At 39.5% G+C, this 16,891-nt stretch overlaps 1 protein-coding gene across 2 annotated transcripts in view; it reads left to right on the top strand.

Moving 5' to 3' along the window:
• The window catches only part of MTHFD2L (methylenetetrahydrofolate dehydrogenase (NADP+ dependent) 2 like), a 147,236-nt gene that overhangs the window by 97,701 nt on the left and 32,644 nt on the right, over positions 1 to 16,891 (top strand). The gene's annotated exons all lie outside the window — the stretch shown is intronic.

The raw sequence follows: 16,891 nt of genomic DNA, 5'->3' as shown, positions 1-16,891 counted from the left end.
GTAACAAAATACTTGCATTATATCCAGCATATGCAAATACATTTTTAAATTTTATTTATTATCCAAACAAAAGGCCTCACGTGTTTATCACTAAACCAATCTACTATTGCAAAAGCATAGAAATAGAGGAAAATCGTATTCCCAATAAAACATGTTCTATCATCCAGGTAGACGTGATGTTACAGAGTGATATGATAGGAGCAAGAGACCTCATACAGCACAAATACATGTGCCATTTCTTGTGTGATTCCTTATAGACCCAGCTTATAGACCATTCCCATGTCTCCTCTTAGAGTTGTACCTGATTTTATTACCAGCTTCCATCCGAATACACTGGGGAATGCCATGATCCTGCCCTTATTTCCTGGCCAGAAATTGCATTACCCTGAGTCTTATGAGAAGACAATGTAGTGCGTGGGGCCAGTGAGCTCAGGTCTCTCAGAAAGCCCGCCTGTAGCCCATGGTGACAGAAGGATTTACCATGGCAAGGAACAGTCTCATAAATAATTTTTTTAAATGATTATGGGGGCACCTGGGTGGCTCAGTGGGTTAAACGCCGACTTCGGCTCAGGTCTTAATCTTGTAGTTCATCAGTTCGAGCCCCGCGTCAGGCTCTGGGCTGATGGCTCAGAGCCTGGAGCCTGTTTCCGATTCTGTGTCTCCCTCTCTCTGTGCCCCTCCCCTGCTCACGCTCTGTATCTGTCTCTCTCAAAAATAAATAAATATTAAAAAAAATTAATGATTATGGAACATACAAAAACCTAGTTTTAAAAAGGGTGATTTAGGGGCACCTGGATGGCTCAGTTGGGCAAGCATCCAATTCAGGTCATGATCTCACAGTTCATGGGCTCACACCCTGCATCTATCTCTGCCCTGATAGCCCAGAGCCTGCTTGGAATTCATTCTCTCCCTCTCTCTCTGTGCCTCTCCTCTGCTTGCCCACCTGCGTGCATGCTGTCTCTCTCTCAAAATAAATAAATGGACATTTTAAAAAGGTGATTTATAGAAGATGTTTAAATGGTCAGTAAACATGAAAAATTGCTCAGTGTCACTAATGCAGACAAATGCAGACCCAAACAAGATGAGACACTTTTTCACACATCAGATTGGCAAAGAATAAAAAAATCCGATGATGTTAATTGTTGGCAAGAATGTAGGAAAGCATATACTTGTATACACTGCTGAAGGTATGTTTCACTTCAGTCACTCCAGAAGGTAATTTGAAAATACCAGTAAATCTCAAAATGTGCATTGCGTATGACCTAGATATCTTGTTTTTTTTTATGTCTAAAGGGAAATCTGTCTATACATACATAAATGTTTCCTGTTGTTTATTTTAATAGCAAACAACTGAAAATGGCACAAGTGTTTACCAGTAGAGGAATAGATAAATAAAATGGTGTGCATACACACAGTGGATGACACTTGAAAGGAATAATCTAGGTTTATAGGTATTGGTGTGAACCTTCCTTATAAAAATGTATTCACCTATAGTCATATAATCATGAGACTCTGCTTCTGACCAAGACATGGGAACAGGGGTTGTTTCTTGCCTGAGACAACTGAAATACAAAAACAAAAACAAAGATGACAAGGTATATGAAAAAACAATTTACATTCACTAGACATTCAGCAACTTAGAAAAGTGATCCCTGAGACACAGGAAACAAATGAGGTGAGCTCTTTGATTGCCCCATCTGACTGGCATGAGGGTTTCAAGGCTGTGCCATGGGATGGGATGGGGGTGGCCCTGGTAAAGCCTGCTGGACTCTCTGAGCAGAGGAGAACGAGCTGAGAGTCTGGGAAGACCATCACGACTGAGGTTCACAGGACACAATACTAAAGAGGAGAGGCTGCACAGAGAGAGAACTTGGACTTCAGAGAGTCACTCTTAAGTACTCAGGGTGCATGCATATAAGGAAACTATCCATGGCAGAGAAGGTACCACCTGAAAGGAATAGAGAGAATAGTGCCCAGCACCTACATAGGACCAGGAGTAGTACCTATTTCTACTATCCAGACTGGAAAAACTCAAGATTCACAGTGTGTTGGGTAGAACACATAGAAAATCTAGGTAGTTGACATACCTCTAGCCAGACTGATTAGGGGGAAAAAATAGAAAATATAAATGACCAATATTAGAAATAAGAGAGTTAATATAATTATAAATTCTACAGATGTTAAAAGGATAACAAAGGAATATGATGACAAAATATATGCCAATGAATTTAACAAGTTAGGTGAAATGGACCAATTTTTTGAAAGACATGAGATACCAAAACTTACTCAAGAAGAAATCGAAGGCACCTTGGTGGTTCAATCAGTTGAGCGTCCATCGGCTAAGGTCATGATCTCACGGTTCGTGGGTTCAAGCCCTGCATAGAGCTCTATGCTGACAGTACAGAGACTGCTTGGGATTTCTCTCTCCCTCTCTGTCCCTCCCCCAGCTCAGTCTCTCTCTCCCTCAAAATAAATTAAAAAAAAATATATTAAAACAAAAAAAAGAAATCTAGAACCTAAAATAGCTGTATATTTATCAAAAGGATTACATTTATAAAGTTCCTCCCACAAAGAAATCTTGATGTCCAAATGGTTTCACTGGTGAATTTTACTCAGCATTTAAGGAACAAATATTACCATTTCGACTCTATACCAACTCTTCCAGAAAACTGAAAAATAAGGAACACTTTCCAATTGGCCACTGACACCAAAACTAGACAAATATATCACAAGAAAATTACAGACCAATAACTTTCATGAATATAGATGCAAATATTCTGAACAAAACTTATCCAAATTTAGTATAATATATTAAAGGGTATAATACATCATGACCAAATTGAGTTTTGTTTACCACAGAAAAGTGCAAGATTGGTCTCACATTAGAAAATCAATCCATGTAATTCACCATTTTAACAAACTAAAACCAAACAATCATCCTCCTCCTCCTCCTCCTCCTCCTCCTCCTCCTCCTCATCATCATCATCATCATCTCAATATTCTCAAAAATCACATTTGACCAAATCCATCATTCATTACACAAAAAACCTCTGAGCAGAGTGAGAAGGGGACTTCCTCAACCTGGTAAATAGCATTTATCAAAACCTTACAGCCAACATCATACTTTCCAGTAAAAGCATGAATGCATTCCCCCATATGATCAAGAATAAGACAAAGACTGCCTTCTGACCACTTAAAAATTTTTTTTAATGTTTATTTATTATTTTTTTTTTTTTTTGAGAGAGAGAGACAGAGCGTGGTGGGGAGGGGTAGAGAGAGAAGGAGACACATAACCTGAAGCAGGCTACAGGCTCTGAGCTGTCAGCACAGGGCCCAATGTAGGGCTCGAATTCACAAACTGGGAGATCATGACCTGAGCCGAAGTCAGATGCTCAAACTACTGAGCCACCCAGGCACCCCTAAAAGAATTTTGAAGTTTATTTATTTATTTGGAGAGAGAGCACATGAGTGGGGGAGGGACAGAGAGAGAGGGAGAGAAAAAAATCCCAAGCAGGCTGCATGCTGTCAGTGCAGAGCCCTATGCAGGCTCAAACCTACCAACCGTGAGATCATGACCTGAGCCATTGGAAAAAAAATTCAGGGCCCGTTATAATTGATAGACTATGCATCCATTTCTAATCTGTGTCTTTCAAGCATTTTAATTACGACCAATTTATTTGTTTTAGTTCACACTATTGCTGCAGAACAATCATGCCAAAACTCAGTGGCTTAAGACAACAGTCATTATTTTCACTCACAAGTCTGTGGTTTGCTGGGAGCCTGATCTGCTAGACGAGGCTCATCTGATCTCAGATTGATTCATTCATGTATTTCTAGGTTGACTGGCTTACTTATGTGTCGTCAAGTCTGCTGAAGGCTCCACTCCACTCTGGGCTGGAGTGATGTGTTGTAGCTGTTCCATGCGTGTCTCCTCCTTAACCTAGGACCAGCAAACAGGCCCAGATGTGACCTCACAGTGATTGCAAGGTTGCCAAAGCACAAGTGGCAATACGAAGACCTTTGAGGCTAGGTTTTGAACTGGCACATTGTCAATTCTATCTCATTCTATTGGTCAGATTGATTCCCTTGGCCAGGCTTAGGTCCAGAGCATGAAAAATAGACTTCACCTCTTAAATGAAGCAACTGCAAAGTCACATGGTAAGGAGTTCGAATACAGGGGGAATGGGGATAAAGAATCAGGGCCTTTAATGCAATATATAATACATTTCATGACTTAATATATACTTACATACGTATATATAAAATAAGACAAATTTTTATGATGGATTACTTACCCTTACTGTGTGTTTTGCTCTTTGATTGATGCAGTGCCACATCATGCTATGCTATTCCTTTTTTTTTTCAAAAAAAAAAAAAAATGCTGATTGCCCCTGGATTGTTTCATGACTCATTAATGGGTCACCACTCACAGTTTGAAAAATACTCTTACCAGTGAGATAGGCTGTGTTGTGTGAATGGATCTTTCTGTCCTTGGATTCCCCAGGAAAGATTTACGTGAGGATTTGCACTCAAATAAAGACAGCCAAGAGGAAAGTAGCAAGCACAAAGCAGTTTATTAGGGGCTGTACACTCTCAAGGAGGAGAGTCCCGTGTGCCTGTGTGGTTCAGTGGGTTAAGCGTCTGACTGTTGGTTTTGGCTCCGGTCGTGATCTCACGGTTTGTGGGTTCAAGTCCAGCTCTGGGCTGGCAGCGTGGAGCCTGCTTGGGATTCTTTCTCTCTGTCCCTCTCTCCGCCCCACCACTGCTCACACCCACTTGAGGTGGCAACTTCTCTGAGGCTATAGGGGTCCTTTCCTTTTAAGTGAACAGGGTCTCAGGTCAGGGATGGGGCATCTGTAATGGAGGCTGCTTCTAATCACTTGGGGGACCCCTCCTACAGGTTGGAGGGCAGAGTTTGTGACCCTACAAGGTTTGTACAGCAACTGTCATGACAGCCTTGGGTGCGGGCTGAAATCACAATGCAAATGCATTATAATGAGTCTAAGGGTTACCTCGGCAGAGGTGGAAGAAGAGAGCGCGTATTTTTTTTTTACACCTGTGGCTCTTGATCTCTTAGCCCTGGGGTCTTGGAAGCCACAAGGTCAAGGTGTGGTGTACCCAAGCATTTAAGGTAGGATGGTGTGCCCCCAGGCTTCTAAAATGTAACCTATTGATCACTGTCCTGGCCCCCAGCTCATGTCTAACTAACTGCCTGCTCTGTCAATACCACATTAAACATAACATATGCATATACAGTAGCTTTCTTTTCTTCCAATTTTTTTTTTTTTTTTGTCCAGGATAATCTGTGAATAACTTTGGCATATCCTGAGCATGTATTGGGTATTTTCTAATATGCCAGGCCATGTGCTAAGTACTTTATATACATCATTTCATTTACTTCTCTAGCCACTTTTATGAAGTTGTTATTATTCTAGATATGTAGATAGAGAAACTGAGACTGAAATAGGCACTTCTCCAAGGTTCCCTAAGGTTTTATCTGTACAGCCTGGGATTTGAACCTGAGTCTTAGATATTGGCCAAGCAACAGAGGAAACTTGGCAAGCACTTAAAATTTGCCGTGGCTAGTATTTTTGTCATGGGTAATCCTAAACATATAGGTTAGTAAAATAGTAATTTGACATATTGTACCATCTGCCACGTTTAATATTCTCTTTATCAACATTTGTCCAGCAGCGAGATTTCTAGAGCAGTACCTTGTGTGGTAGATGAGGAAGAAATGCAGTTTACCTAATTGGGACCTGTGGCCAGTGAGCTGTCCTTCATCTCATCTGGTCCTTGGCCAACTGTCTACACATAGGCTGGTCCTTTTGTTTCCAGTGGCTTTATAACTTTGCTCTAGGAAACTCTTAAAAAGTATCTAAGGCATCTTCCCAGGCTCCTCTTGCATCCATTTAAGAATTTGGGGCCATGACACCTTCTCACCCGCTACCCAGACTATGAGGAAAAGATTCATTTGTTCTTGGACATCCCAAACCAATACTGGGTTTCTTGCCAACCGTCCAAGACACGACCCAAGGCACATTCCTTTCCCTTGGAACCTTGTAAGTCTAAGCTCTCATCACCTCTTCCAACTATCCTGATTTTATATTTGGCCCTTTCATTTTCTAGCTTGAGTCCCTCTGTCCTCCTCAAGTGTTAGTCTTTTGAAATCCAGGAGCCAGAGAGGAAGTTCTTCTCTGTTCCCTTTCTTGTCTGCATCACTTCTCTGAATCAATAAGCACAAATTGTCTCAGCTGCTGCTGGAATGCTCAAAGGACGTGTGTAGCAGAAGCCCAGATAGGTAGTTGTTGGCTTTTCTTTTTGTAATACAAGTGCCGAATAAGTTAGTCCCAAGAGCTTTGATTCAAAGAGGCATCCATTTCAAAGATGGCTATCTCAAGTAAACACCTCGCCAGCTACTAGATAAAGAGCCAGGCTGCCTCTCCCTGCCAGACTTCTTTGTTTTAGAGATCTTGGTTGACCTTGATAACTGAGCATTTGGGCTGTTTACATTTTCTCTTCCAGAACTTTGAATTCCCACTCTTGTGTTTTAACTTCACAATAACTTATAACAATAACGCAAATTAACTTCCAATAAAGAGTGAGCCCAGGAAACCCTAGGCCCCTACCGTTGATCACAATAAAAGCAGAATGCCAGGCCTGTGCATTCTCTCCCTGCCCGTGATCTCAGCGTGTGCCCCCTGGTGTGCTCTGCAATTTCCAGCTCTTACAAATAATACACTTTTCTTTTTCTCGAAGTTGCATGATGGTTATTGCTGAGGGTGTCTTACAGTCATAATAAAATCCACAAGGGCTCGTCCAGCCACAATATTGGCTACTGACAGGCGGAGACGAGTACATAACAAGACAGGAGAAGGGAAGATTAGCGCTACAGACAAAGGGAGTTAGAGGGATTGTGAAAAAATGGTTTGTGTTTCCTGAATGTCAGGTCATTTGTATGTCTTATCTAGACCATGTGGCCTTCAGGAGCTACGTCCTTAACGCAAAGGAATTGTACTCACTGGTTTTCACATTTGACTCTGGGAAACCTAAGGGGCTGTTGGCTGGCGGTAGAGCCCCTCCCTCCATCTGCTCTTTTCAACTGGTACATCTCTCCTCGCTTTGATCATTTTACATACTGAGCTTCGTAAACATTTTTCCTTTAAAGAAAGGATTACAAATGTTTGAAACCTATTTCATTTGACTTTAATACTCTGTCTACAGCATGGTGGTTAGTAGTGTAGACCCTCACCTATTACCCCCACTGCCCTCCAGTCCCTGCTCATGCCCCGGATGCACCAATGTCTATTTGAAGGGAACAAGGTTCGGTTGGTGAAAGGAAGAGAAGCATGCATCCAGCCCTCACAGGTTCACTGGATTTTGCAGAGAAAAGATCCAAGGCAGAAGCTAATGGAACTACTCAAGAGTGATCCTGTGAATTTCTGGGAACAAAGGGATTCCATCCTCCTAAATGATCAAGTATGGCCCAGAGCAGGGCCCTGGTGGCCCTCAGTGCTGTAAGGAATCTGGCACTGTTCTGGCATCCCAAGAAGCTTTGCAAGCATCCAGAAATTGTTCTTGTTGTGGACGGTATTCTAATGATAGGCGTCATAGCCAAACAAACATCCAACAGGAAACAAAGAAACCAGAGAAAAAGAAGATATACTCTGTGGTCATTGCCACTGAGTCACTAGTTTATAAATACTTCTTGAGGATTCCTAGACATAACAGGGGGACTTCTGGGGGGAAGATACTGAAGTCCTCTTACTAGTATTTTAGGTTCTATTTAGTAAGGATGCATTTAGCCATCATAGGACTGTCTCCAAAGCAAATAATGCTGAAGAAAGTTTTTCTAATCTACAAAGAAACATATACATTCATACAAATTCCACTGCAATTACTCTTGTTATTCATGTAGTAGGACAGCTTCCAGCTGAAGGAGTAATCCACCTGAATAAGCATTTCCATGGTGTTACTTTTATATCTGAAAAAGAGTTCTGGTTTTGTTCCCAGCCTCACCTCTGACTCATCATTGTGAAACTAAGAAATCATTTGGCCTCTCAGCACCTCAAAATCTCTCTTCTGTGAATGAGGATAATGGGTAAACCTTCTCTTGCTTCACTGAATTGTTGTGAAGTTTAATTAGATAATGTTTGCACAGCCCTTTGAACTCTACTAATTAAATGGATGTGTAAATATGGTGCTTCCTTTTATCAGGGTGCCTTGACTGAGCCATTTTATAAAGACTTGAAGATGACCATGATAGGATTCCTAAGGAAAGGATTTTTTTTTTTTAACTCATGCGAACTCGATTCTGAGATTGTCAAATAGGCATCCAAAAATACCCAGCTGGGGTTTTAATTAATAAGGATATAGCCTCAGACTTGCACAAAGGGTAATGTTTACGCTTTCATATCAGGGTGAACTTAGCTCCTAGAATATACTGGTATGCTCTGTGTGTGCTTTAGGTATTGGCATTGTTTGTAAGATGTTATGTTTAGTCATTATAGTTTGGTAAGATAACACTGGTGATTTATTTCATGTCTGTCATATAAGGAATACACAATAACAGATTTGCGGTCACCTAATAAGAAAGCCCTAACTTTTGAAATATCATGATCTTGTGTAGATAACCCATGGGTTAGTCTACTTATCAATCAAGGAGATTTTCTACCCACAACTGAGAAATCTTAGATAAATCAGAAATCCTCTCACTAAATTTTCTGATGGGAATACTTCCCCCTAAAATAATTATCCCAGTTATTTCTGAAAATTTGTATTAATAATAGGTCTTGTTTTCTGTCAGAAATCTATTCATAGATGGATTGATTGGCTTGGGATTAATTGGCAGCCTTCCAAACCTGCCTTGGGCTTTGGTGTGTAATTATATTTGAAAGCTAGAATTTTTTTTTTTTTTTAATTTTTTTTTTTTCAACGTTTATTTATTTTTATTTTTGGGACAGAGAGAGACAGAGCATGAACGGGGGAGGGGCAGAGAGAGAGGGAGACACAGAATCGGAAACAGGCTCCAGGCTCTGAGCCATCAGCCCAGAGCCCGACGCGGGGCTCGAACTCACGGACCGCGAGATCGTGACCTGGCTGAAGTCGGACGCTTAACCGACTGCGCCACCCAGGCGCCCCTGAAAGCTAGAATTTTTTAATGATGACATTTTAAGTATATAACAATTAAATTTCATTTTTTACTGAATACCCCAGAATAGAGAATTGAAATGTTTCCTCAGGAACTCAGACCGGCCCATATGAGTTTTGTACTAAGTATCAAGGTGGGAGGTCATGACAGCAAATGCTTCTGTAAATTCCAATAGCTGGTTTATTGTACTTACAATGTTTCTTCTGTCGTATGGACTTCAGGAATACATGCACTGATGGACCAGTGTAATGTAAAAGTACTTTGAACGGTTAGAAACTTCAAATTCAGCTTCTGACTCATATCTTCTGACATATATGTACTACCCTGAATCTTCACCTGAATAAAAGAGCAGAATTCCAGGGAATTTTTGAATTCTATTTAGGCCTGGTTGAGAACTTAATGAAAAGTGAGGTGCCTTAGTAAACCCTGGGCATAATGGCCCAGATAGGTATAGTGTTGATAATTTCAGAAGAAGACGAATAAGTATTGATTATTGTGATCTAAAGGGACTCTCAAGAAAACACAATACAGATCTAAAACTAAAATATATTGCCTGAGGAGGCACAAAGACAAAATAGAATTTGAGTTTGCTACTACAGGGACCAGGGAATGAATATTCTACTTATGACTCTAAAATCCTGAATGAATCTATATCCTCACCCACTGGGATTTTTAACTAGGAGGATGAATATTTTAAAAATCAGTCCATTCTCTATTAGTTAATTGTTTATTCACTTACTTTATTACTTTAGCTTGTGCTTTACGAGAGTATTATGTGGAGTGCGGGGGTGGCTCAGTTGGTTAAGGGTCCGACTTCAGCTCAAGTCATGATCTCCTGGCTTGTGGGTTTGATTGAGCCCAGTGTTGGGCTCTGTGCTGACAACTAAGAGCCTGGAGCCTGCTTCAGATTCTGTCTCCCACTTTCTCTCTGTCCCTCCCCCGCTCATTCTCTCTCTCTCTCTCTCTCTTTCTTTCTCTCTCTCTCTCAAAAATGAGTAAATGTTAAAAAAAATTTTTAAAGAGTATTATGTAAATTTAGATAGAGATTTAAAGAGGTCAGTGTGAACCTTGGTGGGCTCAGCCTCATTAATCATGCCAATGTCATAGAAGTGTCATCCACGAAAACTGTGGCACCTCTTTGAGATCTTCAGTTTGGGTTTGAGTTAGACACACAGGTACCAGTAAATCTAAGTCAATATTCAAGTGAACTGTGGCCGCATTATGAATAGGGAGTTTTCAGGGGTTTTAAGAAAGAGACCATCAAAATGTCATTAATCTGCCGGAAAGTCCATATTCAGACTGCATCCCTCCTTATCAAGTTAGCAGGTGTGCTGTCACAGAGGAAAGATTGTACCCCTGCTCTGGGCCAGGATGTGCTGAATGTCTGAGGATTATTAGACACTCACCACCTGAATAATTCATTTACTCCAAGGGAGACGTTGAATAAAAATGGCAGAGTTCAGGCTAGTAAAGTAGTGCTCAGATCAAGCAAAAGATTGTCCCTTAACAATCGTGAGAACTTTCTCCTTGCGAATTTGAGGGAAAATGGGAGATTGGGAATTTGATTCCTCCTCCTCCTCTTCCTCAAATAACCAAGTACATTGTTTCCTTTCTTTAAGATTTCTTTTTCTCTTTTTTTTTCTTTTTCTGTCAATGTTTTTTTTTTTTTTTTTTTTCTGTTTATAGTCTCTATAGATGTCTTTACCAAGTGACTCCCTCTTTGTGTTTAATGATTGGAAGTGTCTGATTGTTTTCCTTGTAAGGCTATAAAATTATTCCAAGTCTTATTCTGGTTTTGTTCTTCGGCCCTTCCAAAATGTTCAGAAAGGTGCTGGAAGTCTGGCATTGGGGCTGTTTCCCACTGTGGTTTTTCCTGTGTTTAAATCTCCTATTTCAAGCTTAAGGTTATTCACAAAAAGTTAACAGAGAGCTCCCTACATCTGCATCAGGAGTTACTTCTGAATTCTGTCTAAAGACAAAGAGCTTGTCTCTGAATTCCCCAATGGACAGATCCTTTCTTTACTTATAAGACTGGGTAAGAATCCAGTCTATGTTCACAGGAATAATTTTAGGGATAGTTTCCAGAAGACCTTGTCAAATATATACAATTTATCTAATTTCCTTTGATTTCTTATGCGATTTAGAGTTTTGAATTCTACCTTTCTATCCACTTCTTTTTGTTTTAATTTTTTTTTTAACGTTTATTTATTTTTGAGACAGAGACAGACAGAGCATGAACGGGGGAAGGGCAGAGAGAGAGGGAGACACAGAATCTGAAACAGGCTCCAGGCTCTGAGCTGTCAGCACAGAGCCGGACGCGGGGCTCTAACTCACGGACCGCAAGATCATGACCTGAGCTGAAGTTGGATACTTAACCGACTGAGCCACCCAGGCGCCCCTCCACTTCTTTTGTATGTGAATATATATACTGTTTGATATATATTTGGGAGTACTGAATTATTTGTTCCTAAAACTATTATTAAATCCTCTGCAAATGTTAGCTGACTAGGTTTTGGAAAATCTTTAACATTGACTTTCAGCTCAGAATAAGACTAGATCTTAAAACAAAGCAGTTTTCCCTGTTCTGAGGGGGATTTAACTTTGCAAGGCAACTGCATTTTGGGGGTTTCTGGCCAGCCAGGAGTGAAAGGAATAAGTCAGAAGAAAATGGGGGAAATAGATGAGGAAAGAGGAATAATAGGATGAAGGCTATTAGGGTTGTGCTGAGATTTGAAGGAATCTAGAAGAGAGACCATTTTTAGGTTTTTCCATTTTGTTTGTCATGGTGAAGACATCTTTTAAGGGAACAGTTTTGGAATCTGAATACCTTTGGATACTTCCTCAAAACATTAAAAAATGCAGACCAGGGGCGCCTGGGTGGCTCAGTCAGTTAAGAGTTTGGCTCAGGTCATGATCTCGCGGTTTGTGAGTTCGAGCCCCGTGTTGGGCTCTGCGACAACTCGCAGCCTGAATCCTGCTTTGGATTCTGTGTCTCCCTCTCTCTCTGCCCCTCCCCTGCTCATGCTCTGACTCTGTCTCATAAATAAATAAAACATTAAAAATTAAAAAAAAAATGCAGACCACTGGATGTGTGGAATTGTATTCCCTGTATGTTCTAAGACACCTCTCCAATGAACACTTTTATTCACCTCAAAAGTTCTTCAGAATGGCTATTATAATTCTAAATTATCCTTGGTGAAATGATGCCATCTAGAAAGGTAAGTATAAGAATTTGGGATATGGTTGGGGTGCCTGGGTGGCTCTGTCAGTTAAGTGTCTGACTTCAGCTCAGGTCATGATCTCATGGTTTGTGAGTTCGAGCCCCATGTTGGGCTCTGTGCTGACAGCTCAGAGCCTGGAGCCTGCTTCAGATTCTGTGTCTCCCCTTCTCTCTGTCCCTCCCATGCTAATGCTCTGTCTCTATTTCTCAATAATAAATAAAAATTAAAAAATTTGTTTTAAAGAATTTGGGATTCTTTGGGAATTTAAAGAATTTGGGATTTAAACAAATTTAAAATTTGTTTTAAAGAATTTGTGTAAACGTGTAAGAAGCAGGAGTGTACATCAAATGGGGAAGATGATATTGGGTTTAGACTGAGGCAAGTCTGGGAGAGTCTGGGACTGGTCAGTTGAAAGTACTACTTATATACCTCATGCCTTAGCCCCCCAAGTCTAATGGCTGGCCCATCTCCAGCTGCAAACCTGACCAATAAGCCATTCTGCCCAGAGAGAAAGGTTTCAGGAGATTTCACAGATGAAACAAGACTGAGGAAAGTTCCCATAAAATTGTGCTTAGTGACCTGAGGCAAAGTTTTTCCACAGGATTTTCCAAAGTTCAAAATACATATTTTGAATTTTTCAGTCCTCAGGATCAGTTTGAAGAATGGATTTGTCCAGGTTACTCACACCTCTCCTGTGAACCTCTCCCATATAGACATACAACAATAAATAACAGATATAGACAAATTGTGTTGCAAGTAATAAGACCAATTTCCACTAAGGATAAAAGATTTTTAACTGATTGGGTAATCAAAGGATTCCTAAAAAGGGTTCCTTATTCATAAAAAAAAAAATGAAATAAATTCAGCATTTGGGGAGCTTTAATAAAATAAACCAAATTTCAGACTTATTACTAGACTTACCTTATCATTCTAGTTGGAGAGACTAACAGTTTCCTATCATAGCAAGAGACTCAAGGGGCTACAGAGACACCTGTGGTTTCTGAGTTGAGGTCTTGAATGTTAAGAGTGGTAACAGAGGAAATCTTCATGGATCCGCAATGTTGTTGAATACTGGCTCTCCCTGAACATCCAAACAGCCCATTGATAAGACATATCTGAGCTTATGATTACAGATGCATGGGAAAACACTGTCTTGGCAGTCTTTTAGGAGTCATGTGCACCAGAGCTCTCTACCATCAGCCAACCTGTGAAGGTTGATTCTGAGCATCTCTTTCCAACTCTGTGTTCAGTGATGTCACCTGCTATCTTGAAGTCAGTCGTGGTAGGGATATTTATGCCATAGAGGAGTATTTATACCACAGAAATCATCAAATTCCACAAATCAGCGATTCCTGCCCCCACCCCACCCCAAGAGCCTATTTATCTGAGTAGTGTCTTGTGGCATAGAAGCAAAGTTGAGATGCTTAGAGGTTGAAAATTTGTTTTAAAGCAAGTTTTTTAATACAGAGACTTGCTCAGGATTGGGTAAGGAGCATAACAGGGATTGGTGGGTACAACAGGGAGAGGGTTTTGAAGCAAGGGGTTTCAAGAGTCTTGGAGAACAAACAGCCATTTGAGACTACCCACAGAAAAGTCAAACAACTTGATGATAATTTAAATGAGTTTTTTAGTAGCTTCCAGAGACAGTGAAATTATCTGTAGCTTCTACCTTTCTGAGCAAGGGTTTTCTAGAATAATAAAGTCATGTTGATGAAAACAGTGGAATAGTAAAGTCATATTAATGTATACAGTAAGCTATGTGGGTGTGGATGGTTTCGGTTCTCACATATAATGCTTGAGCCTTCAAATTATATAAGATTTAAGGATAAGTTTCCATGGAATTATCTTGGCAAAATGTAAGAAATAAGTAAATAAATAAATCTCATAGGAAATAGTTGAAATCACTGTTCATTTGCAAATTTAACAAAATGTAAAAAAAAAGAACGATCTGACTCCACATACTAATGGCATTAAAAACCTACTGATATTTAAATATTTGCTAAATATTTAAATGGCTTTTAATTCTACTTCACTGTTTTCAAACAGTAAGAATGTAAATATATTGCATTTGTATACTTGGAGAACTAAATATATCATGTCTAAGAAATTTCTTTTCAGTGCCTTTAAAAATGTAATTAATGGCCAACTTTATACTTCCAATCATTTGCCTCTACAAGACAACAATGTAGATGGATGACTTAGAGTATTTAAGATATCTAAAACAGATTGTGAATGTCCATTTGTTATAATTCCAGCATTGAGTAAAATCTGTATTATTTCTATGATAGGGTCAGAAGAGTGCAAGGATCAGGGGTGCTTGGGTGGCTCAGTCCGTTAAGTGGCCAACTTTGACTCAGGTCATGATTTTGCAGTTCATGAGTTCATTCGAGCCTGGCATGGGGCTCTGGGCTGAAGCACAGAGTCTGGAGCATGCTTCGAGTTCTTTGTCTCCCTCTCTGCCCCTCCACCGCACGCCCTCTCCCTCCTCCCCCCCCCCCAAAAATAAATAAACATTAAAAAAATTTTTTAGGAGTCTGCAAGGATCAGAAATGAATTAGTTGAGAGAAGAAAGAAAAGAACATTTAATTTGATGACACAAAAAGACAATGTTTAAATCATAGAAATGGAAGACATTAATTAATTAATTAATTCTTCCTTTACCCTATAGTAAATATTTCTAATGAGGAATAAGGGCAGTATACACTTTCTTTTTCTATAGTGTTTTCTTATTCTTAAAATATTCTCTATAATGAGCCGAAAGCTATTTCCTTTGTTCCCTCATTCTTTCATTTTTCTTTCTGCAAACATGTAGAGTAAATCTACTCTTCATTTAACATATTGACAACACGACCACGATTATTGGGTTCGGCTTTCGTTTTCAGTTGTGTTTGTTTGTTTTGTTTTTCCTTAGATAGGCAACCTGAGTTTATTCAACCATTCCATTTCAGAGGTATTCAGTGTGTGGACCAGTATTAGTCCATGACTCTTTCTTACCTCTGGGAACCTTAGGTCCCCAGCAAGATAAGGCGCTGCACCAGAACACGAATCAACATACTTCACTGAAAAAACATTGCTATGAATAAATAAAGCTACCTGAATCAAACAATGTGTTTAGTGATATAGTTGTTTTACATTGTGCAGAAGCTTTTTTACCCTGTTGCAGACTGGTAGTAAGCAATTAAACCAACTAGTTCGATAGCACTTGCTCCATATGGCATGAGTTCTAGATACGTTCTAATTCTCCTTCTCTAGACCAGCCCCTGGATGTAACCAATGACTCCAGAGAGAGTCTGCTAAAAATATAGAGGAAAACATTATATCCTTATATCTGGACACTGTTTGTCTTAGAGTAGCCTAATAGTTTTTAATGAGCTTTTAGTCAAGTAAAGCACCTGGTCAGAATTATACATTTATCCCCTTTAAAATTTTTCTTGCAACTTGTATAGTCCATCATTCCAAAGTGGGCTACCTATTAGCTATTCTATCCAATTTTGTTCATTTACAAATATAGGGCTATGCAGCTATTGCTGTGTTAAGAAAAACAAAAACAAAACTAACTCAATCACCTTAAAGAATCACTTTTTTTTTTTTTATTTCCCATGAATTTGAGTTCAGCTGGTCAGTTACAGTGACCCTGGCTTGTTTCTTCTGATCTTGACTGGGCTTGCTCAAGCATCTGCCTTCAGCTGGTGGTTAGCTAGAGTCTGACTCGTGTAGGATGGCCTCAGCTGAAATGACTCAGCTTCCCTCTACAGGATTTATATCCTCCAGTAGGCTAGCTTGAGCTTGTCCTCAAGGCTGTCACAGGGTTCCAGGAGATATAGGTAGCACACAAGACCTCTTTAAGGATTAGCCCTGCCGCTGGCATAGACGAGAGCAGGGAAAGGCAGAAAATAGACCTGGAGGAAAACAAAGATAAAATAACCATAACAGTGACAGTGTGTTCTTCCAAGTTCTTTATTAAAAATTTGGAAAATGGTACTGACAAATACTTTTCATGGAAGACCTCTGCAGACCTTCCTACAGATGCATTGACCAATAGTTTTGGAATACGTATTTAACTATCCAGGATTGTACCAATTGGAGCTTTCATCCAACCCACAGTTTTCCATCGTGTAAATAAGGGTTCAGTGAAAAACTTTGTCAAATTTGATGCTGCAACTAAGAAACCATCTGTAGTTTTCTGAACATAAGTGGTCATCACCACATTTAATTATGATAGCAAAATATTAGAGTTCAGGACTGCATAATTTATTATGATAATCCATGTGATAAATTATTTCATGTAGGTTTTAAATTTCAAATAATTGATAAAATGGAAAAATGTTCATAATTTAACTTTAATGGCAAAATGGTAGGATTTATAGTCACAATATAAGCAAAGTTATAGGTATCATATTTTATATCTAATATACAAATATTTTGAAATCCTAGAAAGAAATACAATAAAAATATACTTATTATCTTTGAATGGCATGATTATAGTGATTTTTATTTTTATCTTAAACTTTTAGATTTT

Source organism: Leopardus geoffroyi, chromosome B1 (assembly GCF_018350155.1).
Source record: "Leopardus geoffroyi isolate Oge1 chromosome B1, O.geoffroyi_Oge1_pat1.0, whole genome shotgun sequence".
NCBI lineage: Eukaryota > Metazoa > Chordata > Mammalia > Carnivora > Felidae > Leopardus > Leopardus geoffroyi.
Note: the sequence above shows the minus strand (reverse complement) of the source record. Positions and strands in the feature narration are given on the sequence as shown.